Genomic DNA, 27,954 nt, shown 5'->3' on the forward strand with positions numbered 1-27,954 from the left:
TGAGACCTCTACTTCTTGTTCTTAATCAATAGTTTCTTTCTCTTGTTGTATACCCTGTTTATGCTGGATGTTCACCAGGGTGATTTGATTTTTCGTGAGGATCCTGACTTAATCTGTTCAGGTACAGCTGAGTCTATACACTTGTACAGGTGTTTATACAAGACATTAGTGTACTCTTCAGTATGGGAGACACTGTTGTTGGTGGTGAGTAGGGGGTTTGAATCAATTTATGCCATCGCAAAGGAGGCTATAATTTTCTTTGGAGAAAATTTTTAACCTCTGTGATCCGGCGGGGGGGGGGGGGGGTCAGTTGTGATTGTTACTTCGAATTAAACAGATTTGTGATCTGGCCTTTCCAGGGAGGGCCCCACACATGGGGTGGTGCAGCGATCTCCCATATTGGTGAGCACTAGGTCAAAGATATTTGAGCCCCTTGTGGGAGTGCTAACTATTTGTTCCAGAGCATTTATATTAATAAAGTCCAGGAACCTTAAGGCAAGCATGTTAGTGCTTGTGTATGTTGCCCAGTCAATAGAGGGATAGTTAAAGTCACTCATGACTACAGTGTTTGGTTGTATTATGAGTGACTCAAGTAGATCCAGGTAGGCAGTGTAATTTACCTTGTTCATGGTGGGGACCTATAGCTAACAATGACGTGGAGGGGGCCTTTCCTACAATTAGCTGGACTTGGAGTAGCTCTAGGATGTCATACTGTTTAACCAGTTGAGAAGTAGTTGTCTTTCATGAAGATGGATACACCTCCCCCTTTGGTTCTTTCACGTTCATTTTGTGGTCTGAATGTGTAGAAGGAATTGTAGCCTTGTATGGCTGAGGTACTCCCTGTGGCTTTGAACCATGTCTCTGATACTATACAGTCATCTATGTCTTCCAAAGTAAGGAGTGCTTCCAGTGAGTGCAGTTTCCAATTTAGACTCCTAGCATTAAGCAGCATAACCTTGAGTTTGTCTCTAGAAGATGCTTTTATGTCGGGAAATTTGCTCTTATGACATTGCCTAAAAAAGGCACTATGGGGAGGCACGTATCTTAGCCAGTAACTGAAAGTTAAGAGGTGCCAGGTGAAGACCATCCTTGGCAAAGCAACATGGTCTTGTGACCATGTCATCCCAGGCTGACAGATACTGGATCCCCCTGGATTGACACCAGAAGCTAAGCCAATTGTTAAAGTCAATCTTTTTTTTTTTATTTTGTTTGCAGTGAGGCATCACCCTGGGTGAAGGAAGAATGCTGCATAGGACTAGGGACATACCTGCCTGGGACACATAATCAGTGAGCTCAGTCATGTCTCTCTTCATATAGTACAGGGAGGTACACCTCAAGTCGTTCACTCCAACGTAGACTATGACCGAGTCATAACAGTACTTGTTGTTGAGAGACTTGAGTGAGTGCATAATTTGGTGGATCCTGGCACCCAACAGGCACCTGGCCATGACCTTCTCCTTGTGCAGCCTGGTGAATGGGATATCTGTGTGTCTCACTATGGAGTTGCCTATGACCAAGACATTTGGTTCTGAGGTGTTTTGCCTTAGGGGTTTGTTGGGTGAAACGCTGATGTGTGTGTTTATATGTGTAATGGATGCTGTTGGGACTGCATTGTGTATGTATAGTTTGGTTTAGGAGGTCTCTGTTCTTCTGGTATACTTCTAGTGAGTACCTCCACATATGTGGATTTGTGTGTTTTATTGCTGGTTTGTGGAAGATGTGAAGTGTGTGTGCTGACAACCCGTTGGTATCATTTGCTGTTTTGAGAGAGAGAGAGAGAGAGAGAGTGCATTGATTCCAGATTTATAGTATAAATACATTTCCAACATATTGTATTAGTATGTTTTAGTAGTGAAAGGATAATATTAGCTGTGGAGTCTGCATGTCCTCTCCTCGGTTGGGTGGGCGTTCGAAAGACATGCGAATGGGCGTGCCTTCGTTGAATTAGTTGAAGGCTGAACGTCGAGCTGGCACCTCAGCATTCGTGAAAATCTACTGCCAATCATTAGCAGACCGAGTTCCGCTGTGGTGACCCCTAATCGGGAAAAGCCAAAAGACAACAACAACAACATCTGGGACTCACACTCAAGACCTCCTGCATACCTTAAGTTATCCTGATTTTTGGCAATAAAATCATTTTAATTAATTGTAATCTATCTTCAAATTTGAGATGCAACTTATTCCATTTCTCTGTATAAGTTTTTAGTGTAAATTTTGTACATAGTTTACTATTTTCTTGTTTAAACGATTGTTTTAAAAATCAATAAAAAAACTTTGAACAAAAAATGTATCCTGATTTTGCAGTTTCTTTTATATTTCTTGCTGCTTCACTGCACCATATGTAGCCTGCAGTTTTTTTAACATAAAAATCTTGTTGACTGACTGTGCATTGTTTATGAAAGCTACAAACACGATCATGCAGGCTACATTTGTACCTGCTTTTGATTTAGCCCTTGAAAGTTTTTGCCGTTATGTGTGAAGAATGATGTTTGACAGGTTTTTTTTCTAAATGGCTCTTCACATTCAAAGATTTCATAATTTAAACAAATCTGAATGGCAAGTTTTGTGTGATTTACAAGCAGATGAAAGTACTGTTTTCTGCCCTGCTGACAAGGGTGGATCTTTAGTTGCTTTAGACAGGGATTTTTATCTTATTTTAATGCAGGAAATGCTCAATATTGACAGTGTATATGAAGTTATTGATGGTCAAAAAGTCTATGAACTTATTAATGATGTGCACAATGTTTTAAAAGGTTATTTGGCAGCATGTATGATTACTCTGGACTTGTTTAATTACTTTAGAGTGAATATGCCTTTAGTACCTACATTGAATGGTTTACCCAAGCTACATAAATATATGAGTAGACCCCTATGAGACCTATTGTCTCGGGTAGGGGGTGGGTGGGTGACTGAGTCACTTTCTATTTATGTTGAGAAAGAACTGAGGGGTTTGGTGGATTCTTCCACAGCCATTCTTAGGGCTAGTAAACCGTTTTTAAGGGAGCTATTTTTATGCGTAGAGCAATGTCAAGATATGGAGAATGTATTTCTCGACTGGATGTACAGTCTCTTTTCACATCTATAACTAATGATGAAGGTCTTAGGTTCCTACATATTGATTTGAAGGAAAATAACAAATTTAGCGATGAGAAGGTTGTTCTGATATGTTCCCTTGTAAATTTGATTTTAGGACATAATGTGTTCTTATTTAATGGAGTCTATTATTGGCAGAAACAGGGTGTTGCTATGGGCACACCCTGTGCTAATAGTTATGCGAATTTAATTATGTTGCATTGGGAAGAGACATATGTTTTAAAAGGCAACAGATTTTCTGAATACATTATATTTTTTAAGAGATTTGTGGATGACCTTTTTCTGTTATGGATGGGACATAAAAAGGCTATTCCAGAATTTATTGAGTATTTACATAGTACAACCTCTTTCTTAAAATGTACCTTTAAATGTTCCAAGTTGGTTATGGATTTTTTAGACGCAGAAGTCTTTAAGATGGAAGATAATAATGGAGCTACTAGACTTTACATGAAACCCTGTCGTACAAGTACAACATTGAGAAGGGATAGTATGCACCCATCTAGGATGTTTAGGAATGCATTGAAAGGCCAGGGTATGAGGATGTCGAGGTTAAACAGTAAGGAAAGCACTTTTGATTCTAACCTAACTACCCTTGCACAAGAGTTTAAAGACAGGGGCTACAGGACTAAAGAAGTGTAAGGCATGGTCAGAGAAGTGAGAGCTTTAAGGAGAAGTTCAGCTCGACCTTATTTTTCAGATAATGTTATTACTGCTAACTATGAGCAGACCATCAAAAATAATAATATTGATAGAGTCAACTTTTTGATACCTTATGCCAACAATTCTGACATTTTTTGCAATATAATTAAAAAGAATTGGCCAGTCCTATTATCAGATACGAAGATTAGTAACATTGTAGGACAGCATCCACATTTTGTCTTTAAGAACAAACAATCTCTAAAGAGATTTTTATATTATGGTAGAAAACAAGGTGTTAGAAGACAGATACAGGGAGGAACAATACTTTGTGGTGAATGTAATTTTTGTTAGCATATAGACAGCAATAGATTTGTACATCCCACCACCAAACAAGTGTTTGTGTTTAAGGCTAATGATGATTGTTCAGCTGTAAATGTGGTTTATATAGCTTGCTGTTCAGCATGTACATGTTTTTACACAGGCAAAACCAACAGGATGCTAAAGGACAGAGTCAGAGAACATCTACTGGCTATAAGAAACAGAGATAATATTAGGAATGCCCTAGCGAAACATGTATATGAGGAAGGGGATCTACATACATTTAAGTTTAGAGTATTAGAGTGTTTAAATTTTGGGGAACGTTTAGGAGACATTAAGAATATTACAGAACAGCATGAGACCGGATGGATTGTTAGATTTCAAGCAAATGTACATCCAGGGTTAAATGGTTATGTACCTTTAAAACCAATTATCAAAGCTCATTATTTATTCAGATAGCTTCAGTGGTAATTAAACATGTGACTGATTTTATTTGATGCATTGACTATATAAGAGCTGTTGGTTTTTAACTGCTTTATATTGGTCTGAAGAAGTGCTCAGTTGGGCATGAAAGCGCTCACCTTTTAAATAAAACTGTGTTTTTTACTTCTGCTTTCTGTCGTGGTTGGTCTTGAAAGGTATTTTTGGATTTCTGGTTTTGGTATTCTGCAGACCCATCCACAGTGGATTACCTTTTTGCTGTTCTTAGTACTAATACTGTACATGGCTCTGATGTTACAATGCTGTCACAAAGTGACTGACATGATATTGCAACACTAGTTCTACACAAGGCTTTGTTATTATAGAGTGATCATGAACTGACTTAGACATCGTAATACAGTACTAGTTTTGCAGAGGTATTTGTTTTCAGAGTTCTGCCATTAAGTGACATAAACATCATAATATAATACTAATTCAGTACAGTGCTTAGCTGTTATAGAGAGCTGTCACATCACAGTACTGAACTCTGTTGTTATAGCATATTCTCACAAAGTGCCAGGCATTACAATAACTAATTATTATAACTAATAATTACTAATTCTGCAAAGGTCTTTCTTTTTATAGACTACTCTGTGTAGAACTATACATACATGAATGCAAACTGGGCATAATTGTCAAATCTCCTTTTGTCAACCATTCATTGTAGCAGGAAATTACCCTAAAAAACAAGCAGCATATGGAAAAAGGCCTAAAATTAAATGTGAAAAAATGTGGTATTGTCTACAGTAGTAAACAGTTTTCTGTCTCAGAGTACAGTAGAGCAAATTCTGCTCTACAAAATGATACTTTAGCAAGGGATCTTGAAATGTGGATTGATAATTTCCTCTTCTTCAATCACCATGTTCATAGGTTCATAGGTTCATACTAGGCTATCTGCCCTAGGGCATTTATAAGCCTAGCCAGAGTGTGTTTGGCTTTCGCCACCCATTTTAAATTAATTTTGCTATGCCTTTTTTTGAGGTTAGTATACTGTGCCTCTGTCTAACAGTGACACAGAAGTGATAGCCGGGGTAAACCTACGATCTGAACACCAACCCTCGCACGTTAAGGCTTGCGCGGCCCAAAACAATAGCAGAAAACACACAAGGGCCAGCAAATCAATTCCAATAGCTTTATTGGCAAGTAGATAGGTGCAAGAAATACACCATAATACTCCCTATAATTCAAATGCTCATATTTCAGTCCTCAAACTAGTTTCGGTATAAACCTTCTTCAGTGAGGAAAAATAAGAGAACCACATTCACCAATGAAAGTACACAGTATATATAACCAGCAATAGCCAATAAGAACGTGGTATCATCACTTAACATGTAAAATTGATGTTAAGTATACACAGCATATAAATCAAATAGTTAGTGGGTGACATATCAAAATAAGCTCTGTATCATATATGAAATAATATAAACATAATAAGCATTAAATTTACAATATAGATACAGTATATTTGTATAGTACCAGATCTAACAAAATCTGCTAAATTCTACAATCGGGATATCTGATGACCATCATATATCAAATAGGTTAAAATAATATTTTTCAATATAAGTCCCTATAGGTGGTCATTAAGTCCTGGTGGAAATAAGGCCCCTAAGTGTATTATCCAGTATCTTTCTTTGTGGCTGAGAATGCTTTGCCAACCAAGCTGATTATGTCTATTGCCCTGAATCTTATCAATAACCGTGAACATAAATTTGGCTGATTTATGTTTAATAGAATGTTGGTATAGGGCATTGCTAGGTTTCTGATTGCGAATATCACTGCGATGTTCACCTATTCTGATTCTTAGGGAGCGTGAAGTTTTACCCACATAGAAAGCTTGACAATGGCATGTAGCCAAATAAATCACCCAACTAGATGAACAATTACCAAAGATACGAGTATCAAATATCTTACTAGTATTGGCACTTGTAAATTGTTTCAGTTTATTAACTTGTCCACAAGAGGAGCAATGACCACAAGGGAACGTTCCCAATAATTCATCACCTGAAATGGTCAATTGCCTGTAGGTAGCACCCCCACTGTCCTGATGTTTGTAATGGGAGAATAATGTACCTAAGGTTTTGCCCCTCCTGTATGAAATGGAACATTGATTAGCCAATATATGACGAAGATAATCATTAGCCAATAGTATATTCCAGTTATTATTAAGTATGTTCCTAACTAGTTGATGATTTTTCCCAAAAGTGGTAATAAATCTAATAGTTTCATCATGTGTGACATCCTTCTTCTCTTTATATTGTAATAGATCTCGTCTGTCTTGTTGATCCGTCCACACCCTCGCTATAGATATATCCACACTCGAATAACCTCTATCCAAAAATCTCTTATTGAGATCCTGTTTGGCCTCCTCATAATCCACCAGGGAAGAGTTGATGCGTTTCATCCGTAGATATTGTGATTTGGGAATGTTGCGGATGGTGTGACGTGGGTGCATGCTGGAAGAATGGAGTAATGTGTTAAATTGTGGGTATTTCCTATGTATTTTAGTATTTAAGGTATTGTCTTCATTACGATATATCGTAACATCCAAAAAGTCAATAACTGACTTGTGATATGTTATGGAAAATTCAATACCCCAAATATTATTATTCAAATGTTCAACAAATTCCAGCAAATAATCTACATCCGCACGCCACACCATCCAACAATCATCGAGATAACGCCTCCAAATGTCCATCTCAACCAAATAAATGTTATGAAGGGGATCGTAAATAAGACATTCTTCCAAATAAGCCATAAATAGATCGGCATATATTGGGGCAAAGGAGGCACCCATGGCTGTACCTCTCAATTGCCAATAACAATCACCCTGAAAGAAAAAAACATTCTTGTTGAGGACATGCTCGGACATACATATTAACAAGGTGTTAAATCCTGGTGGATATAGTTCAGCTTTTTTTAGCCAAAAATCCAAGGCTTAAAGGCCAGCCCAGTGTGGGATGCTAGTGTACAGGGATTTCACATCTAAAGTACACATTAACCAATCTGGATCAAGTTGAGTATCAGCAATGATGTTGAGAAATTCAGTTGTATCCTGAATACAGGCTCTAACCATAGACAACAGTGGCTTCAAATATTGCGTTAGGAATACAGATAGAGGTTCTGTAAGAGATCCATAACCCGACACTATGGGTCTACCTGGGGGATGAGTAATAGATTTATGAATTTTAGGTAACAGATATAAAATCTGTTTCTGGGGGTCACTAACTTGTAGATGTTGGACCGTCTTTTGTGAAATAATTCCTTCTTGTAAGGCCTCATTGAGAAACTGGTCAATATCCTGTTTAAATCGAATGGTAGGATCAATCCCCATGTGCATGTAGCAGTTGGTATCTGACAATTGTTTAAGTCCTTCCTGTACATAGTAGTCAGTATTAAGAACAACTACAGCTCCACCTTTGTCTGCTTGGAGGATTACTATTCTATGGTTCTGTCTAAGTTCAGAAAGTGCTTGTCTCTCCATAGGAGTAATGTTATCCTGGGCTATATTAGTATCAAACTGGGGAAAATGTAGGTCCTTCAGTACGGCTTGTTGGAAGATCCCCACATGTTTGTTCATGGGGGGTTGAAATGTTGATTTTTTGAAAGTAAAATCAGTAGATCTTTGAAAGGAAGAATGATCCTGATCAGAGAAAAAAAATTTTAAATTAAGTTTTCTGCAGAATTCCATAACATCCACCGAAACTGAATAATGGTCAGAGAAAAAGCTAGGGACAAAACCCATTCCTTTATTAAGAATACAATGTTGATCTTGTGTGAGTACATGGTCCGACAAATTTAAAACATTGTCAAATGGTTCAATTATTGGTTCAACAATGCCTGAACTAGTCCTGTCATAGAGTCTGTATTTATTTCTATTCTTGTGCTTCCTCCCCCCTCGGGATTTCCTGCCATGCCTAAAGGGAACTTGGGTTGGATTTTCTTTTTGAGTGGTGAGTGTACCATAGTACCCCCCTCGCTGTCAGTGTAAGATGACTCCTCCCCTGATGTACTGGTATAACTCTGGTCACTTTGTTTTAAAATGGACCTTGGTCTTTTTCTGGACTTTCCTCTATTCATATTAGATCCCAAATCCTTGAACCGCACAGTCCTTTGAATTTGAAAGGGCTGACCCCTCTCATAATCATTCATATCCCTGGTGAATTTTTTGATTTTTCTTTCCTTCACCATGTTATCATAAGAGGTCAATTCTTTGGACAGCCGGTCAATACAAGCAGAATATATTTAAACCTACGATCTCCCATCCACTCATCAAGATTCCTCTTGAAGAGAGTCAATGTGGGACTCTGCCTAACCTGGACTGGGATTTTATTCCAGAGTGAAGGGAGCCTCTGGGTTATGAATCTATCCCTCCAGCATGTCCTATTTATTTCAGTGCTGAGGTTCAAGTCTCTTGAGTGCGTAGCTTGATGGGATTTGGATTTTCTGAGGTGCAGCATGTCCATTAATTCCGGGTTGGACATGGCTTTATACGTCAGGCACAGATTGCCTCTGAGCAGGCGGTATGCCACTGAGTAGAGCTGGAGTTTCTTTAACCGGGCAGCATATGGCATCTGTTTGAGCCCTTTGATCCTCTTGGTGAGGTACTTTTGGGGTCTTTCCAGTTGCTGCAGGTGTCTGGTAAGGTACATCCCAAAAGGGGCATTGTACTCAATTATGGGCCTGATGAGGGATGAGTAAAGAGTGCGATGACCTCCCTGATCTAGATGTGAATCCCTTCATGATTAGGTGGGCTATATAAAATGTTTTTCTAACCACTTTGGCCACGTGGTTGTCAAATGAGAGATTGCTATCAACTTGGGTCCCCAGGTCCCTAATGACGTCTTCTGTACTTAATGGATTACCACCTATGTGGTAATTTGTGGGCACTTTGTTTTGCCAAAGGGGATGACTATACACTTTTTGGCGTTTAGCTTGAGGCCATGGTTCTGGCACCAGTTGTCTGTTTCTATGAGGCCCTTTTGGAGGATGCTTGTGTCGGCTGGAGAGTCAATTATGGCACCCAGTTTGCAGTCATCTGCGAACTTGGTCAGCCACAGTCCTTCCGTGTTGGCCTGTACCGCCGAGAAATATATACCGAACAAGAGAGGTCCCAGGACTGAGCCTTGTGGGACGCCACTTGTAACTGGTTTGGAGTCTGACATGGCTCCAGCAATTCTAACCATGTGGGTTCTGTCCTTGAGCCAGTTTGCAACCCATCTAGTGACATAGGGGTTTATATTTAAGCTGGTGAGCTTATCTATAATGCCGAGTGGGGTATTGTATCGAAGGCTTTTGCGAGGTCCAGGTAGGCTGTGTGGACCACCTTCCCCTCGTCAATGGCCTTGGTGACTGTTTCAAAGAAATTGACCAGGTTTAAGAGGCAGGATCTGCCCTTAACAAAGCCAAATTGGGTAGGATCCAGTGTCTGTAGGTCCCCAATATCTTTATTTATGAGGTCCATGATGATCCTTTCCATAGCTTTGCAGACCAAGCTAGTCAGGCTTATGGGGCGATAGTTTCCAGGATCCGTTGAGGCACCACCTTTGTGGAGAGGGACCACTGTTGCTGTACGCCACTCTTTGGGTACATATCCTGTAGTAAGGCTAAGATTGAACAGTGGTTTTATGTTTGGGTTTAGCTCTTCTTGGAGTTCATGTAGGATGCAGCCCGGGACACCATCTGGTCCCATTGATGCTGTGTTTTTTGCTTTGGAGAGGGTGGCTCTTACCTGAGCATCTGAGATGTCAGGGGGGCAGCACTCTGTTGGGATAGATATTTGCCCTTTTGGTGGGGAGAGGGGGAGAAGTTTGCACTGAACCTGTCAGCTAGGATGTTGGCAATGTCTGTGGGCTCGGTGTATTTTTTTGTCATTTTGGACTAATTCTGAGCATATCTGGGAATTCCCACCCAGGTTCCTAACATAACTAAAGAAAGCCTTGTGATTATCCTTAGTGTCCTGTGCAATTTTTCTCTCGAAGCTGGCCTTAGACGATTTTATGAGTGCCCGTAGTTTTTTGCTAATACTGATCAGAGATGCCTTCCCTTTTTGGGATTTTGCTCTATCATGTAGTAGCTTCCTCCTTCTGTTGTATAGTTTGTTTATGGCTGGGGTCCACCAGACAGGATGTCTGCCTTTGGAGGACTGGGTCTTGGATTTATTTGGGATTGCATGATCCATGCATTCCTGAAGGTGTTCATAGAATGCGTTTATAAAGGATTCTGCGGTCTGGGCCGTATTTTCCACAGGCCCGGGGGCTTTGAAGGATTTCGCCTTGGTTTTGAGGCGTGTGAAATTTGCTTTAGAGAAGTTTTTCACTGTGGTTTTCTGGGCAGGAGGTGGGGTCAGGATGTGAATATCCAGTGAGATTAGTTTATGGTCTGATCTTACCAGTGAGGGATACACTTCTGGTCTGGAGCATAGTGTCCCCATGTTGGTGATGATCAGGTCCAGTATGTTTTCCCCTCTTGTAGGAGTGGTAACAAGTTGTTCCATAGCATTTGAGTTTATAAATTCTAGGAACCTTTGGGCTAGGGTGTTGGAGCTAGAGTAATGCTCCCAGTCTATGTTTGGGTAGTTGAAGTCGCCCAATATAATGGTGTTTGGAGAGACCTTCATATTTTCCAGTATTCTCAGGAAGGCCAAGTGGGGTTCCTGTGTTTGGGAGGGTGGTCTGTAGCAGGCTATAAATTGGAAGGCAGTTTTACCCACAGTTAGTTGCACATGGATAGTCTCTGATGCTTGTGCTGTGCCACCAACCTGGAGGTGTGGGTATCTTTGACGAATATTGATACTCCCCTCCTTTTGTGGTTCGGTCCAAGTTTGGGGCCGAAAAGCATGGTATGAGGTATAATCTGGTAGTGCTGGGTTGCTCTCGGGAGCCTTGAACCAGGTTTCTGTTACTGCACAGATATCAATGTTCTCCATGCTAAGGAGAGTTTCGAGTGTGTGCATCTTGAGGTTTAGACTTCTGGCGTTGAGTAGCATTACTCTTAGTTTCTTATCCCTTGTGATACCCATGGAGGTGGGTTTGTCTTTTGAGCCTTGCCTAAAAAAGGCACTATGGGGTAGCAAGAGCCTTTGCCAATATCCAAAAGCCCAGGGGTGACAGGTGCAAGCCGTCCCTAGCGAAGCATTGTGGCTTGTCGAGCATGTCATCCCAGGCTGACAGGCATTGGATCCCCTTTGAATGACACCAACACTTAAGCCAATTGTTGAAATTGATCATCTTGTCTTCATATTGTGGCATCATTCTTGGTGAGGGTAAGATGCTACTCAAGGTCAGGGTCATACCGGCCTGGGCTACATGCTCAGAGAGCTCCTCTATGTCTCTTTTCATGTAGTCCAGGGAGGTACGTCTCAGGTCATTCACACCAGCATGGACAATGACTGAGTCATATTTGTACTTGCCTTGGAGTGACCTGAGTGCTTGTGTTATGTGGTGGATCCTAGCGCCCGACAGGCAGCTCACCGTGACCTTCTCCTTGTTCAGCCTGGGGAGCGGGACTTCAGTGTGCCTGATGATAGAGTCACCTATTACAAGTGTATCAGGTGTGTTGTTTAGCCTTAAGAGCTGTGACTGTTCGGCACACTGGCTTTGTGAGCTATGTGTTGCATGTGTTTTGTTTTGGGGTAGTGGTTGCTTGGGTGTCTGCTTTGGAGGTCTTTGCTGCTTAGGCAGATTTTTATTTAGCGCCTCCGAGTATATTTTTGTGTGTTTATGTGTTTGGTTAGTGGTAGGTCTATGTGAGACTGGAATTGTAGTGAGTGTGGTTTCCTTCTCCTCCTGACTGGTTACGCCAGTACTGAGTTGAGAGAGCTTAGCCTCCAGTTTGGCTATATGATTGCATCTCTCACATGTGCTGGGATTTGTTCGGAGGAGGAGAGGGTTGTCTGTGTACATGAGGCAGTTGTAACATTGCCTCAAGATTCCCAGATTCACCAGCTGGACCGGAGAGGAGATGTTGCAGCAATAGTCATAAAATCCTTTCTTTAACATAACTAATATCTAATGGCATGTCATCCAGGTCAAAGAAGTTATCATACCTCTCTATGCAAGCCTGAATGGACCAGTATTGAGCACAATGTCCCCTTTTGGATTCGAATTTTTAGACATATTATTTAACTGTAAAGGACAGAGAGATTCCTAACTAAGGCAATTGCTGGTCTAAAATATCTGAGCTATGAAGAAAGGTGTGAAATGTTGTCTCTGGACTTAATTTCTTATCACCTCTTGCAAGGCTACATATGCATTGCCTTGCACTAAGCATCATCAAGGACCCTCCACCTTGATCTCCTGAATCATTACAAGTCAAACAGAGCAAATAGCATTAGAACTAGGGAGTTAAATCTTCACAAGCTCATAGATACAATGTGCTGCAAAGACAAATAGACTAATAGCTACACCTTCTCTAGAACAACCTTCACCTATAAGTTAAACAAAATGAATCCCCAGCCTCCTTGAAATTAGAGGGATGATAAGGACTGACCTGCTTTGCCTTTCTTCAGAAGAGAGCTATACCTTGAGGGTGGGTACTGGCAAGGAACAAATGGTCGTCATTCACTTGCTTTATATTTCCTATGATCCTATCATACCATGATCATAATACAATGCTAGTTTTGCAGAAGGGCTTTGTTGTTACACAGTCTTGTCTCAAAGTAAAAACATAATGCAGTACTAGTTCAGCACAGGATGATGTTTCAGAATGATATCACAAAGTGACTGACATAATGCAGTACTAGTTCAGCACAGGATTATGTTTCAGAGTGATATCACAAAGTGACTGACATCATAATGCAGTACTAGTTCAGCACAGGATTATGTTTCAGAGTGATATCACAAAGTGACTGGCATCATAATGCAGTACTAGTTCAGCACAGGATGATGTTTTGGAGTGATATCGCAAAATGACTGATATAATGCAGTTCTAGTTCTTTACAGGGCTTTATTGTTAGAGAGTGTTGTCACAAGCTGACATAGACATTATAAAGCAGTACAACTTTTGTACAGAGCTTTGTTGTTACAGAGCATTGTCACAAAATTACATAGGCATCATAATACAATGCTAGTTCTGCACAATGATTTGTTGTCATGGATGCTATGATTCAAAAAGGCTTAGCATGAAGAGGAAACCTTAGTTTGGAAGGTCTCGTCATCATGGTAAACCTTTCTGGTTCAGAGATTTGCCCTGTCATTGAGGTTTCCCTTCAGGGGAGCCTCACTGCAGAGATCTGTCTCATGGGCAGAGCTACATGCCAATGCTGCAGTCAGAGGAGAGGCTAATGATAACTATTTGTGTGATCTCCCTGGAAATGTCCACAACTATTGATTTGCTTAGCTGAATATGAATAAAATTTTACTCTGAGGAAAATGTGATAGCCATAAAAACATGACAATTTATTTAACATTTGTTTACCAGGAAACAATCTTCCCCTCACCCCGATTGGACTACTTGTGGTGCATGTAGCATGAAAAATTCTTCTAGATGAAATTTAAAGGTCATGTTGCTAAACACGAGGAGTCTTAGCATGAAACTGCACTCATTGCAGACATTCCTTGCCCTGGAGAATGCTGACATTTGTGCAGGCACTGAGGCCTGGCTCAAAGCTGCGGAGAGCACCCCAGCCTTACCTGGTTGCTCATCCTACCATACTTTCAGAACCCAAGTGGAAGGCTACAAAGCCAAAGGAAGTGGAGTTTCAATATTTATCAAAGGCATACACACCTCCAGGCTGGTCAAATGGTATGATGCACAGGAGATACTCCAAGTGCAGTTGACTGTTGACAGAGCACCTGTTCAGGTCATGGCTAGCTATGGACCCCCAGCCATAACTCAGGACACCCACTCCACCTGTCTGGACCTGCTTGGATCCGTCAAGATTCAGCCCTCTACCCTGATCCTGGGTGACTTTGACTGCCAACCATAAAGTGGAAGATCTATTCTGGCCCAGGCGTGAGCACCCAGAGATTTCTCGGCTTCGTCAGTGCCAATGCATTGGATCAGCTGGTTGATACTCCTTTGACTTTATTGGCCATGCATGTCCACAGCTAGAGGAGGTTGGCTTTATTGGCCTGAAATTGTCCATAAATAGACAAACGTAAAAGAAAAATTCATGGACATTCAGAATTGCCATTTAGCTGAAACACCTGATATCCTTAAAGGGTAATTTGCATATATCCCATATTGCCTCTGATACAAAAGGTTTAAGGTATCACACAGTGGAATGTCTAGCTTTGCTAGATTTTACTTTTTCTGTTTTTTAATCAATTGTTTTTTTTTTTTCTGTGTGACCTTTGTAATCATTGTTTTACCCCTACGAGAGGTGGAAACATCCTGGACATGGTCCTAGCCAACATGAGTAGCCACTGTAGCACCCCTATAGTGTCATTCTCCTTGGTAGGATCTGACCATAATGTGATCACTTTTGAAATCACCATCTCCCCTGACCCCCACCTTGTCAGTGTCAAACAAAAAAACTTTTCCAAATCTGACTACAATCTCCTCAGAGTAGGTATAAGCAGCTTCACACCACCACCCCTTCAGTTGGAACTAGCACTAATGTCCAAGCCTACACCAAAAAACTATATGAGCACTTACATAGCTGTATAGACTCAGCAATACCTGACGGGACCAAATTATGTTCCTCAAGGAAGAGTAAACCTGTCTGGTGGACAGCAGCAATAAACAAACTCTATGATAAAAAGGAAAAAAAATTGCTATCCAGGACCAAGAAGGAGCAGGTGCCAAGTTGGAAGCAATCTCGCCTTTGTCTGAACAAGCAAATAAGGGCACTGTTCAGTGGCAGTTGGTGACTTCAAATGAAAGGGAGGCTGCAGGAGACGGTTAAATGGATGGGGCCAATGGGAAGGGGTGTGACCAACTAGAAACGGGTGGAGCTATGCTCAAAACCACAAGACTGGGACTTTAATTAAATACGCTGCCCTGGGTGCCAAACTGTCACTATTAGAGTCCAATCAAGACAAAATGAAGTGTAGAAGAAAAAAATATTTCAATGCATTGGCTACATGACAGCTCACTTAATATCTAGATGGAAACAACAAGGTTGTGAGGCATGAAAAAATAAATTACTTTTCAAATACATTACTGGAATGTCACTCAAAATCAAATATAAAAAAACAACCACCACTCAACTCAAACCACTTCTCCTTGCACTGCAGTTTTAATTATAATTTATATTCAGCTTTATAAAATACCAAGTAACATGCTGAAAGTAGCAATCTTTGTGATACCCCCACTTGTAAAAATGTTTCTTATCCAAAAAAGACCTGCTGCCTGACAACAACTATCTACTTGTTTCATGGGGAAAACATGATCAAAGTAAAAAATGAACAGCAAACAAGAAACAAGCTCAAGATAAATTGCTTAAAGGATTACTGCACAGGTTATGGACCACACATGATAGATTGGCATTCTGTTTACTTTATGGGTAAAGCCTGCAAAGATGACTGCAAGTCTCCAACAAATGTAATGAGCTTCTGAAAATACTGTAATCTTATCTTTTAGTACAAATACTGTCATATGCATTTCAATACCTAAGGCTTAGATATTATCTAGTTATGTAAATATTCTCTGTGAGTCTATATTACATTATCGTACGATATAAATAGCGAATGCTATTTCATTGTACCAATAATGTCTAAACCACAAAATATTGAACACACGGAACAGCAAATTTTTTTCCCCAGGGAAAAAATTTGCTGCTCCGCAAAAAAACAAACAAACAAAAAAACTTAAAACACAAAGGTAAGTGGGGGGCTTCACATCCCCCACACCCCCCCCTACTTAAATATACCAACTCCGAGATTGCACCATAGTGGAGGAAATGGCAAAGTCCTGAAGACGGCCCACCAAATTTTTTCCCTGGGAAAAAATTCAATGTTCCGCCTCTTCGCTATTTTGCCATTTCGACAGTATCGGATCGCTTTCTCTATTTAGTCCATTCAATATGCTAATATAGACCCTTCTCTGCATAGCAACAACAAAAAGGCTTTCAATGTTGGTAATTCTTTAACAGTATGCTTATTAAAGCTTACTTGCATCTTACAATCTCAGACAAGCTTACCTGATGGTCATTAAAGCATTGCTACTTAAACACAGAGCAAAAGTCAGTGCAACAACATGCATTTTCTGAAGCATAAATCAACAGTATAAAATATGACAGAAAACCAGAACATTCTGTAAAATCAAGGACAGATGAAAAGCCACTGTATTACTTGTGTCTACCTTGGATGGAGGGATACTTTGCACACTTACACTGCATAACTGCTCCTTGCCTTGCTTGGACACATCCAGAGTCACTACTTGGGGGATTGGGGTACAACAAGTATGTCACAGTTTGAAATGTCTCTGGCTGACAGTGATGGCCCTGACATTGTCATACCTCTCAAACTCAGAGCAAGAAATCTGGACAAAGCCATAAACAGAAGTGGGATAAAGGCCCAAAAATATGGAGAATTTTTAAATATTGCTCTTATAAACTTAGAAAGGTAATAGAATAGTAGGTCTTGCATTAGTATGAATTTGCTGAAGGGTATGAAATCCGAAACTCAAATGTCTTTCATTATTTTCTAACTTCAATCTTTAATGATTTGCCACTAATTTGCCAGAAAACCACAATTTTTTGAAAAATGGACCAACAATGTGATGCAAAAATATAAAATAGCCACATAATATAGTTTGGAACCTGTCAAAGAAGGGACACTTTTTTAATATTAGTGCGGTTAAGTTGAGCAGCTGACAAAATAAGAGAATCTACATGCATTTATGAAATAAAAGTAATCTATAACTCTGATCATTACAATTTAGCATGGCCACCTCACAGCAAAAGGTTCTTCGGTTCGATCCACGGCACGAGTGCCTTCTGTGTGGAGTCTGCATGTCCTCCCTGTGGTTGCGTGCATTTCCTCTGGGTGCTCTTGTTTCCTCCCACATCCCAAAGACATGCTGTAGGTGGATTGGCCACTCTAAATTGGTCCTAGGTGTGTGTGTGCATGTGTGTGCCTTCTGTGGAAGGTTGGGCGTCGGGCTGGCAACTCGACACCGTAAAAACTCCACTGCCAATCATGAGCAAACAGGTGATCTGCTGTGGCGACCCCATAACCGGAAAAAGCCAAAAGAAGAAGAAGGAACCCTCCACATTTTCTTCCAAAATTGCCATTTTGCGGGAGGATTATTAGGGGAGAGCAACATTTTGAGCCAAAGTGGGGGGGATTTGAGAGTTTTGGATATACCTAATTCTATAAAGTGATTTATTTGCATGTACCTCTCAACCTGTTAATGCAAGAAATCTGGACAAGGCCAAATATATGGGGGAACATACAGACAGTACTAAAAATTGCTCTTGTATAAACTTAAGACAGTTGATAGAATAACAGGTCTTTCTTTAGCATGCATTTTTCTGAAGGGTATGAAGTCTGAAACTCAATGTCTGTCATTATTTAGTGACTTCATTCCTAAATAATTTGCGGGAAAACCACAAATTTTATGAGGAACAAACCAAAAATAAGAAGCAAAACTCTATTCATTCTGCAAAAATCTGGACAGTGTAGAGATATAGTTCAGCTGGGGCTATCTTTGAGTTTGTCACCCTCCCCCTCACAAAATCATGGTTGAATCGGGCCTCCCCCATGCAGCATTTCCAATATCCCATTACTTGGCTATTTCACCCCACTTACCATAAACACTGTAATGTGCATACTGCTTTATGTCTACAATGATTTGGATTTCATTTAAAAGTTTTATTTTACATTTAACAGCACAACCACTAATAGACAGCTACTAAACAAGGCAATACAGTCTCACAATGAAAATAGACTTAACATTAAAACTTTTCTGCCCTTGAAACTCACATTCATTGAAACAGCATTGAAACCCACATTCAAAGAAAATACATCTGGCCTGTGGCAGATAAAGATTAACTTTGGGCTGTTTTCAAATCATAGGCCCCTTGCACACTAAACATACATGTGTTCTTTGATACACCTTCCTGATTGTATTAAATTATATTCCTTGTATAATACAGTACAATTGTTAGAGGGCATTTTAAATGTATTGTTTTGAACATTTTTCCAGTAAACAATGAAGCAAAATGCATGCACCAATAATGACAAAACTGCCCATTTCAGAACATTTCCATCATAAAAGTCTACTCAAACTTCTACAATCCACCAGTATCAGTAAATATGTACAATGTCTGCAGAAGTAAAAGTCATCTAAATAAGTCCACATTAAAGAGATCTGTAACTAATGAAGAGGTTGCTGCTAGCAAACAACTTTATATGTCATTGTTTCATTTACAAGTAAGAAGATTAAATTTCAGAGTTAACCTACTGTGTGTCTGTTAAGAACTGTGCACTAATTCTTCATACTAACACAAAAAGGGAGCCAAGATGCTGAAGATGAAGTGAGTCTTTCCAGGCATGCTGCCTGTGTATTGTTTGTTTCATTCCACCAGCATCTACATGCAGGTACAACCAATAAATGTCAGTTCTCACCTTAGCAACTGATAGCATAACACAGCATTAAAAAATCGCATTCTCAGTAGTAATGCACACATATCACAAACAGAACCATATAAGTACTACATATGCATTTTGGCCAGTGATGGTCCTTTATATCCTAGCTTCTATACTTTACATATTTAAAAAAAAAAGCAAAGGATGTTCTCAGCCTGTTAATACTAGAATCAGGGACACAATCAAAAATAATGAAGGGGCAAAAACTCAGTTTCAGGGGGCAACTTTTAAATATCTCTCTTAAATACTTGGAATGTTGCTAGAATAACATGCTTGCATTAGCATGGGTCTATATTATAACACTGAAGTCTAAAAACTTTGAATGTTGTAATATCGAACCCATTCAATCGAAACACCAGAAAACTGAATAGTCAGAATAGCGAATTTTTTCCCAAGGAAAAAATTTGCTGTTCCGACAAACATACACACAACTCAAGCACACCAAAATAAATAATCCACACACATACACTTCACAAAACCCTACACTAAACCAGGCATACACCACTAGCTATCCACTTACCTTAACCCAACTCTAACCCTAAGGTCCCTAACTATCGCACACTCACCTTACCCGCTCCCTAACCCTAACTCACCTACCCCACCCTAACTCTCACGTCCACACAATCGCACATTTACCTGACCCGCGCCCTAACACTCGCCTTCATTCGCACACTTACCTTAACCCTGTCCGTAACCTTCACTCCACAGTTGAGGAAATAGCAAAGCTGCAGAAATGGCCCACTGAATACTTTCCCTAGGAAAGTATTCGGTGTTCTGCAGCTTCGCTATTTCAAGCGTTCACTCTACTGGGTTCAATATTATAACATTCGAAGTTTTTAGACTTCGATGTTATAATATAGACCCATTAGTGCCATGTATTTTCTGAAGGATGTGAAGTCAGAAACTCAAATATCTGTCAACGATCTATCATTATTTATTTACTGACACTCCCAGTAATTTGCCAAAATATTCAAATTTTACAAGGAGGTAAACAAAAATATGATGCAAAATCAGGGACATTATGTGACATCATGGTTACTTCGAAAGTACAAGGATCCCAAAAATCTAAACAAAAGTCAAACAACTGAAATGCACACAAAAGCCACCAGAAAAGTTGCACACCAAAATCACCTGCAAATAAAATAGTTTGTAATTTGTTCATAATGCAAATCACACAGATGCCGTAAATGCAGGACATATAATTTCTGTCACTAAGTAATATGCATCCACAAACTTGTTACTTAACATCATGTTCCAGACAGGAATAATATTCTGCCCAAACCCTCCCCAAACTTCTGGGAATCACCTAGTTATTTTTTTTGTCATAGATTTCTGGTTAGCCAACTCATATCTACTCATGGGTATAAAAAACAAAGCTAATGCTCTTTACTCTCAAAAAATATACTGAGCTAAAATCCTATTTTCATATCCACCAAATTATTAGGTGCCCTAACTGACAACAAACTAAAATATGACCAGCACCTGCTTCAAATTTTCAAAAAAAAAAAATCATATGAAGCTAGACTCCCTTTGAACAGCCAAGCAATATCTTATCGACTCTGCCAGACAATGTATAGCAAGAATTTGTTTAATCACATCTCATATGTACATTTAGCTAATCCCTATAAACCTGTACAATACTGATAAGTTAAAACTAGAGACATGATGCAATAAAATCACCAAATTTGCCATTAATACTCCATGCAAAACCCATCACTCTTTAATATTAATAGAGTAAAACTGAACAGAACTATCAAATTATCTTTCTCCCAGTTAGTCACTGCTTACAAACTTATTTATATGCCAGATAAATGTCCTGCCCTCCATAGTACACTAAAGTACTATACCTGTGCCAGAGACCTGAGATCTAGTAACAAATTCCTCTTGTGTACAAACAAGTCCAACAACAAAGCATGGGACTCTTTATACTCTAGCTTTGTCTCAAAAAGTTGGACTCCATCACACTTGTAATCAAACTAGTAGACAAGTTAGCAACTTTAAAAACCCAACTCTAACAACACCTAAATATAAACTGGCTCTATTCATGTACAACACCTGGCTTGGCCTACCCATACAAATTTCATAACTAAAGTACTATTCTCTCAGAATTTTTTATCATCCCTGCATACACTGGTTACCTGTATCACCTATCTCTCCCTCCCCACTACCCTCTCTTTTCTTTCTCCTTATCCAAACACACACCATCAAGCACCTTCCTACCCATTATTTAAACCGTTACAACTATAACCATAAGTCTGTACTACCTTAATAATTCAATTAATATCTCATCTCTCCCTCTTAACTACTGTCTCCATCCATTTAACTCAGTTCTTCGATACTCATCCCTTTTTCCTCAAGGAATAGATATACTAGAGAAATAGTTCTACAGTGTTATTATCAACATGCCAGATCACAAATGAGATTAGTTAGATCACTGTATGATACTTCCACAAGTAAGAATTGGAACTTAGTTTGACTAGCTACTAATTTTCCCAACCTCTTATGGTATTCTAAACCTCTACACAATGAATATAGTACATACATTCCTCCTGTTTCATGTAAACTTTTCCAGATTAAGTCACTACATGAATTAGGTCTTTTGACACTAATATTTGTAACATAAGTAATCTAATGCAAGAATCTTGATCTCTTGGTCCTATCTAAATGTGTAACATGTTTTTGGATTTTCAAATGACTTTGTAAAGTAATTTGGAGCTTTTTTCATCGGCCTCCTCTGAAAAAGGGCCTTTCCTAGTTGGACTTTCCTGCTCAACCAAATCAAATAAATAAATGTTCCACAGCTCATACCTCCTCCATTTCAAATCTACATTTCCCATGCCTTTTCATTTTTAACTATGAGTAAAACCAAACTTTCCCTACCTCTAATTAGAAATGTAAGCCTTGCAAACCAAGTAAAACTGAAACTGGGCACAATTATCTTAGATGCCTTAGATAAATGCAAAGTAATTTACAGGGTGGAAAGTTCCTACTTTTCTCACTGGTTATTGCAATATAATTAATTTTTAAATTTTAGACATTTTCACTACTTCTCCCTACTTACTGCAGCTTATGATATCTCTTCTGTCATGGCTGTTTGCTGGCATGCACAATTTTTTGTTTCAGTTTGCTTGCACACTCTTCTACCATACATTCTTTTTCCCCTAAGAAAATAATTGAAAAATAATGGACTACCTCTGTGACAATCTGTACTGCAGTACCATCTTTTGTAGCTTATCATAGTGCCAGAAAGGCCTTTTTTAGGCAAAAGTTCAAAGGACAAAACCACCACCGTAATAGGTACAAGCATGCAAAATCTGAAGGTAATGCTACTCAATTGCTAGGAGTCTAAACCTCAAAATGCACTCTCTCGAGGCACTCCTAAAAATGGAGAACATCGATATCTGTGCAGTAACTGAGACCTGGTTCAAGGCTCCAGAGAGCACCCCTGCAATACCAGGCTACAACTCTTACCACACTTTTCGGCCACCAAACCAGGACCAAAACACTAAAGGTGGAGGAGTGTCAATATTCACCAAGGATATTCACACCACCAGGCTAGTTGCCCAACATAATGCGTCTGAAATTCTCCAGGTGCAACTAACACTAGGTAAGACTGCAATCCAAATTGTAGCTTGCTACAGTTCCCCCACCATACCCCAAGATTCTCACTACACCTTTCTAAACATACTGGAAAATATTAAGATAGAACCAAACACCCTAATACTGGGTGATTTTAACTACCCTGCCATTAACTGGGAAAACTACTCATGTAACAACACCTTCTTGGAATTCATAAATTCCAAGGCCCTGGATCAACTAATCCATAGTCCCACCAGGGGCTCCAATATCCTAGACATGGTCATTACCAACATGGGAAATCAATGCTCCACACCTATGGTCACCCCCTCGTTAGTCAGGTCTGACCATAAGCTAATCACCCTTAACATCCACATCCCACCCCTACCCCCCAGTAAGGAAACCTCCATTAAAAACTTCTCCAAAGCCAACTTCATGCTACTCAAGTCAGAAGTGACAAATTTCATGACACCCATGCAGACGGGAACTGAAAGTTCAACTGCTGAATCCTACACTAAGGCACTGTACGAGCACATCCACTCATGCATGAATCGTGCCATCGCAAATAGAACCACAATGTTCTCATCCAAAAAAAGGAAGCCAATCTGGTGGTCCCCTGCCATAAACAAACTTCACAACAAAAGGAAGAAACTGTTGCAAAAAAGAGGAAAATCCCAGGATGCAAAAAACTCCCTTACCAGCCTCAGTAAGAAACTGAGATCCCTCATAAAATCCTCCAAAGCTAGTTACAAAAATAAAATTGCCAAAGATTCCAAAGACAACCACAAGGCATTCTCTAACTATGTCAAGAATCCAAATGGCAATGCTCACATCTGCTCTAAGCTAAAACAGAATGGCATTAAATATACTGATCCCAAGGATATTGCCAATATCCTGGCAGATCGATTCAGTGCCAACTTCACCCCCTAAATGGCCCATCTCAATACCGGAAGATTGCCAAATTCCAGTAATAATGGCCACAGAGGTAAAAAACGCACTCTCCAAAGCTAAGAATACAGCATCCTTGGGACCAGGTGACATCCCAGGCTGTGTACTACATGAACTAAAATATGAACTGGCACCTCACCTAAGTGTCATGTTTAATCATAGCCTCACCTCAGGTTTCGTGCCCACTGAGAGGCGCAGAGCTACAGTTATCCCACTCCACAAGGGGGGATCCACCTTGGATCCTGGAAACTACCATCCCATCAGTCTGATGAGCCTTATCTGCAAGGCCATGGAGCGTATTATCATGGAACTTATAAACAAAGACATTGGCAACCTTCAAACACTGGACCCCACCCAGTTTGGGTTCGTGAAGTGACGATCTTGTCTCCTGAACCTGATTGACTTCTTCGAATCAGTCTCCAGACCCATGGACAAGGGTAAGGTGGTCCACACAGCCTATCTAGACCTTGCCAAGGCCTTTGACACCATCCCCCACTCTGGAATCATAGATAAACTTACTAAGCTGGGCATTAATCCCTACGTCACCCAATGGGTTGCTAACTGGCTTACTGATAGAACCCACACTATAAAAGTAGCTGACTCCAAATCCAGCTCCAGACAAGTGACAAGTGGAGTACCTCAGGGTTCAGTCCTGGGACCACTCTTGTTTGGCATCTACTTCTCTGAAGTACAGGCCAATACTAAGGGACTCTGCCTAACAAAGTTCATAGATAACTGCAAACTGGGAGCCATTATTGAATCTCCAAATGATGTGGATACTCTACAACAGAGCCTTACAGAAACAGGTTCTTGATGCCAGAGCTATGGGCTCAAGCTCAATGCCAAGAAATGTATAGTTATCCCCTTTGGGAAAAAACATGTACCCATGAATTACCACATAGGTGGCAGTACACTAAACACCGAACGTGTGATAAGAGACTTAGGAACACAGGTGGACAGTGGTCTCATCTTCGATAACCACATCGCCACAACAGTCAGGAAATCCTTCTATGTGGCACACCTCATCACTAAGGGCTTTTCATCCAGAAAAAGGAGGTCCTTGTCCCACTGTACTCATCCCTCATTAGACCCATTATAGAATACAATGCCCCATTTGGTATGTACCTCTCAAGACACCTGCAACAACTGGAAAGGCCACATAAATACCTCACTAAAAAAATCACAGGCCTAAAGCAGATGTCCTACGCTGACCGCCTTAAAAAACTCCAGCTATACTCTGTCGTATATCGTCTACTCAGAGGCAATCTCTGCTTAACATACAAGGCCATGTCAAACCCAGAGCTGTTGGACATGCTACACTTAAAGAAATCCCAATCTCTCAGAGCCACATGCTCCAGGGATCTAAATCTTGTCATCATAATAAACAAAACATGTTGGAGGGATAGGTTTCTGAACCTGAGACTCCCCAGACTCTGGAATAGATTGCCCATACATGTCAAGCAGAGTGCCTCTTTGGCTCTCTCCAAAAGGAACCTTGACGATTGGATGGGAGAAAGGAAATTCACCCTGGGGATTACGTCAGTCACCCTGCTAGACAGGGGTCCAGGGAAGTAAGTAGTGTGGGAAGAAATAGCCAGGGAATTGTTATGGCTAGGCTTGTATAGGCCCTAGGGCTGATAGCCTAGTACCAACCTATGACCCTATGAACCTATGCCACTGGTGTGAAACATTTTGCAGCATCTGCCATTGATCCATGTTTGGTCAAGACATGTACTAGGAGTCCATTTCTCATTGGCTGTACAATAGACCAGTGAAAAGAAACTGGAGCCATCTAGAGTTGAAACAGAACAGCAGAACAGGCAGAGATTTAGAATCTGAAATTGTAGCATTCCTTCCTTCAAATGCAGAACAGTTGAGAGGTATGGTTGAAAGTATAATTGTGAAAGTAAATTTACCATAACAGTAGGTGCTCAAATAATCACTGCTGCAGTATCCTTAGCAATGTGGGTTATACCATGCAGAGGATATAACATCCAGCCAGATTCCAACACTTAAGGACACCTTACATGTGTTCAGATGTTGACAGCTTAAGCAAAGCTGTAGCAAATCAGCAGTCTGGGTGCCAAGCCTTTCATAGCTTTCATGCCAACTGTAAGAGGGAGGCTAGAGCCCTGAAAGTGGACAATGCTAGGTAAATAAAATTCAATGTCCACACCCTGGCAAGAAAAATATACCAAAGGATAAGCTGTGGCTATCTTTGTAGAATACCTTAGCTTATATGCACTGGAAGAAAGACAGTTGAGGGTCAAGAAGACCCTAGGAAATGGTGCTATCAAAGCCTGGTTTAGACCTGGAAATTAAACTAGTTTCTAGTGCTTCGTAAAAGTATGTACAGTGGACTAAGCTTCTGCCTCTAGATTACTTTTAGAATTCACTCCTTTCCAAAAAGCCATCAATGAAGTCAAGGCTCTTGTAGAATTTGCCTTGACCCTGCCTGGAATTGACTTGTTATGGTGGATATAACAAAATTAGATAGCATGGAACAAACATAGAAATAGTCTGCCTTGATACTGGTTGTCCTTTTTTAACTTCATAAGAAATTAAGAACTGATCAGAGTTTCTGAAGCTTTAAATTCTGTCAAGATAATAGTTGAGTTGTCTATAGATATCCAAAGTATGAAGAATCCTTTCACCCTAATTTTTATGTTCTTGAAAGAGGACAGGGAGATTTATATCATAGCTCAGAATAAACTTGGATACCACTGTAATGGGAATAGAAAATAAATATTATAGTGAATATAAAGTATTTTTATGTTCTGTAATTCTGAATGCTGAGGGATGTGTGTCAGGCACCTTGGGAAATGTGTTTGGGAATAAAGCAGTTAGTATTTTTTAGAGCTTGACTGTTATAGTAATTGCAATTTGCCTTTTAGTATATCCTTTAATTAAAAATGTATTTCTGAACTGTTTTAAAACAAAAGCAAAAACAATGGTAATGATTTCTCCAAAACAAATACACCTTAGAGCATATGTGTTTGACAACTGCAATAATGTTGTTGTAAATAACCTATAAAATACTGCACTATAATAAAAGGTGACACCTAGGGGCTATCAAAGGGGGGAATAGCAAAAAAAAACGTATTCTAGTGAATGTACATTCTTTTTATATTCTGTAATTCTGAGTGCTTAGTGATGTGTGTCAGACCTCTACCTGCAGCTTAAAATGAAATGTTACATTCTTTTCCTATTATTGTAAAAGACAGCAAAGCAGCTAACATGTTTCCTGCTTGTCTAAAGGTAAATTCTATAGCTGTGTTATTAAATCAAACTAAGTGAGTGAATAGCTATGTGGAATGCTTTGAGATAATACTAGAAAACAACATAAAGCTGTCAGAGAGGCCTATGGTATAACTTATCCTAATGATGTTTTCTCAACTACATTTCCAAAAAAGAAGGGAGAATCACCGAACATTAAGGTTATCCATGTTAAGATGCATGTTACAGCTTGTGCTCCTACTTGAACTAATTGCTGCCTGTTCTTGTCTTATCTGCATTCCCCTCTCAGAAGTGAAAAACAGATTGTATGCTTTCAGAAAACACTAACATTTATCCACAAAAAAAGTGTTTTGTTTTTTATTGCTGCCTCTGTAGTCAGCTTGTCTTCATGGAAATACAAGTACCAGCTGTATAGCTCTACAAACATCTCAGCTTACGCACTGAACATTTATTTGCCAAAAGAAAACATTCCAGTCTTTCCACTTTTTCTTGTAAAGCCATATTTCACAAATATGAGTGATACATTATAGTCTCAAATTTGTTGACTAATTTCAATGTTGACAGGGTTCTTCTTGTTCATCTTGATCTCCCAACCCTAGACTCTGGTTCACATTCAAGGTACTCTGATTCTTATGGTCAGCTCCTGTGCTTTTTTCTGTCTCTAAGGTATTTTTCTTTGGAACATTACAAAATGTTTCACTGGCAAAGGCTCTCTGTAAGCTTTATTATCTGAAGAATGAAAAGCAGATTACCCTTCTTTTTAATGGCTCACTTTTTGTTGATCAAACTTTTGTATTTCCTCCTTAGCTGTTCTACATCAAAAATGACTGATCCTCCAGGAAAAATATTTTGAAGACAGCTGGATACAGCATCTTTAATCTCACACCTGCTTCTTGTTATCCCCTGATTGTGGGATACATTTGCTTCTCATCTGCCTGCTGTACAGTGAATAATTATTTTCCACAAACACTCTACTTTCTCCAGTTTTTAATACTTCACTTTTTTGCCACAGTTTTTTCAGCCTCAGTTCTTTCTGATGGTATGACGCATCTTTACTTATACAGGTCTTGGCTGCTTTGTCATGGCCAACTTTGGAGCATGCACACAATGTGCCCTTTCGATTAAC

This window comes from Protopterus annectens, chromosome 7.part0 (assembly GCF_019279795.1).
Source record: "Protopterus annectens isolate FY-2018-M chromosome 7.part0, PAN1.0, whole genome shotgun sequence".
NCBI lineage: Eukaryota > Metazoa > Chordata > Ceratodontiformes > Protopteridae > Protopterus > Protopterus annectens.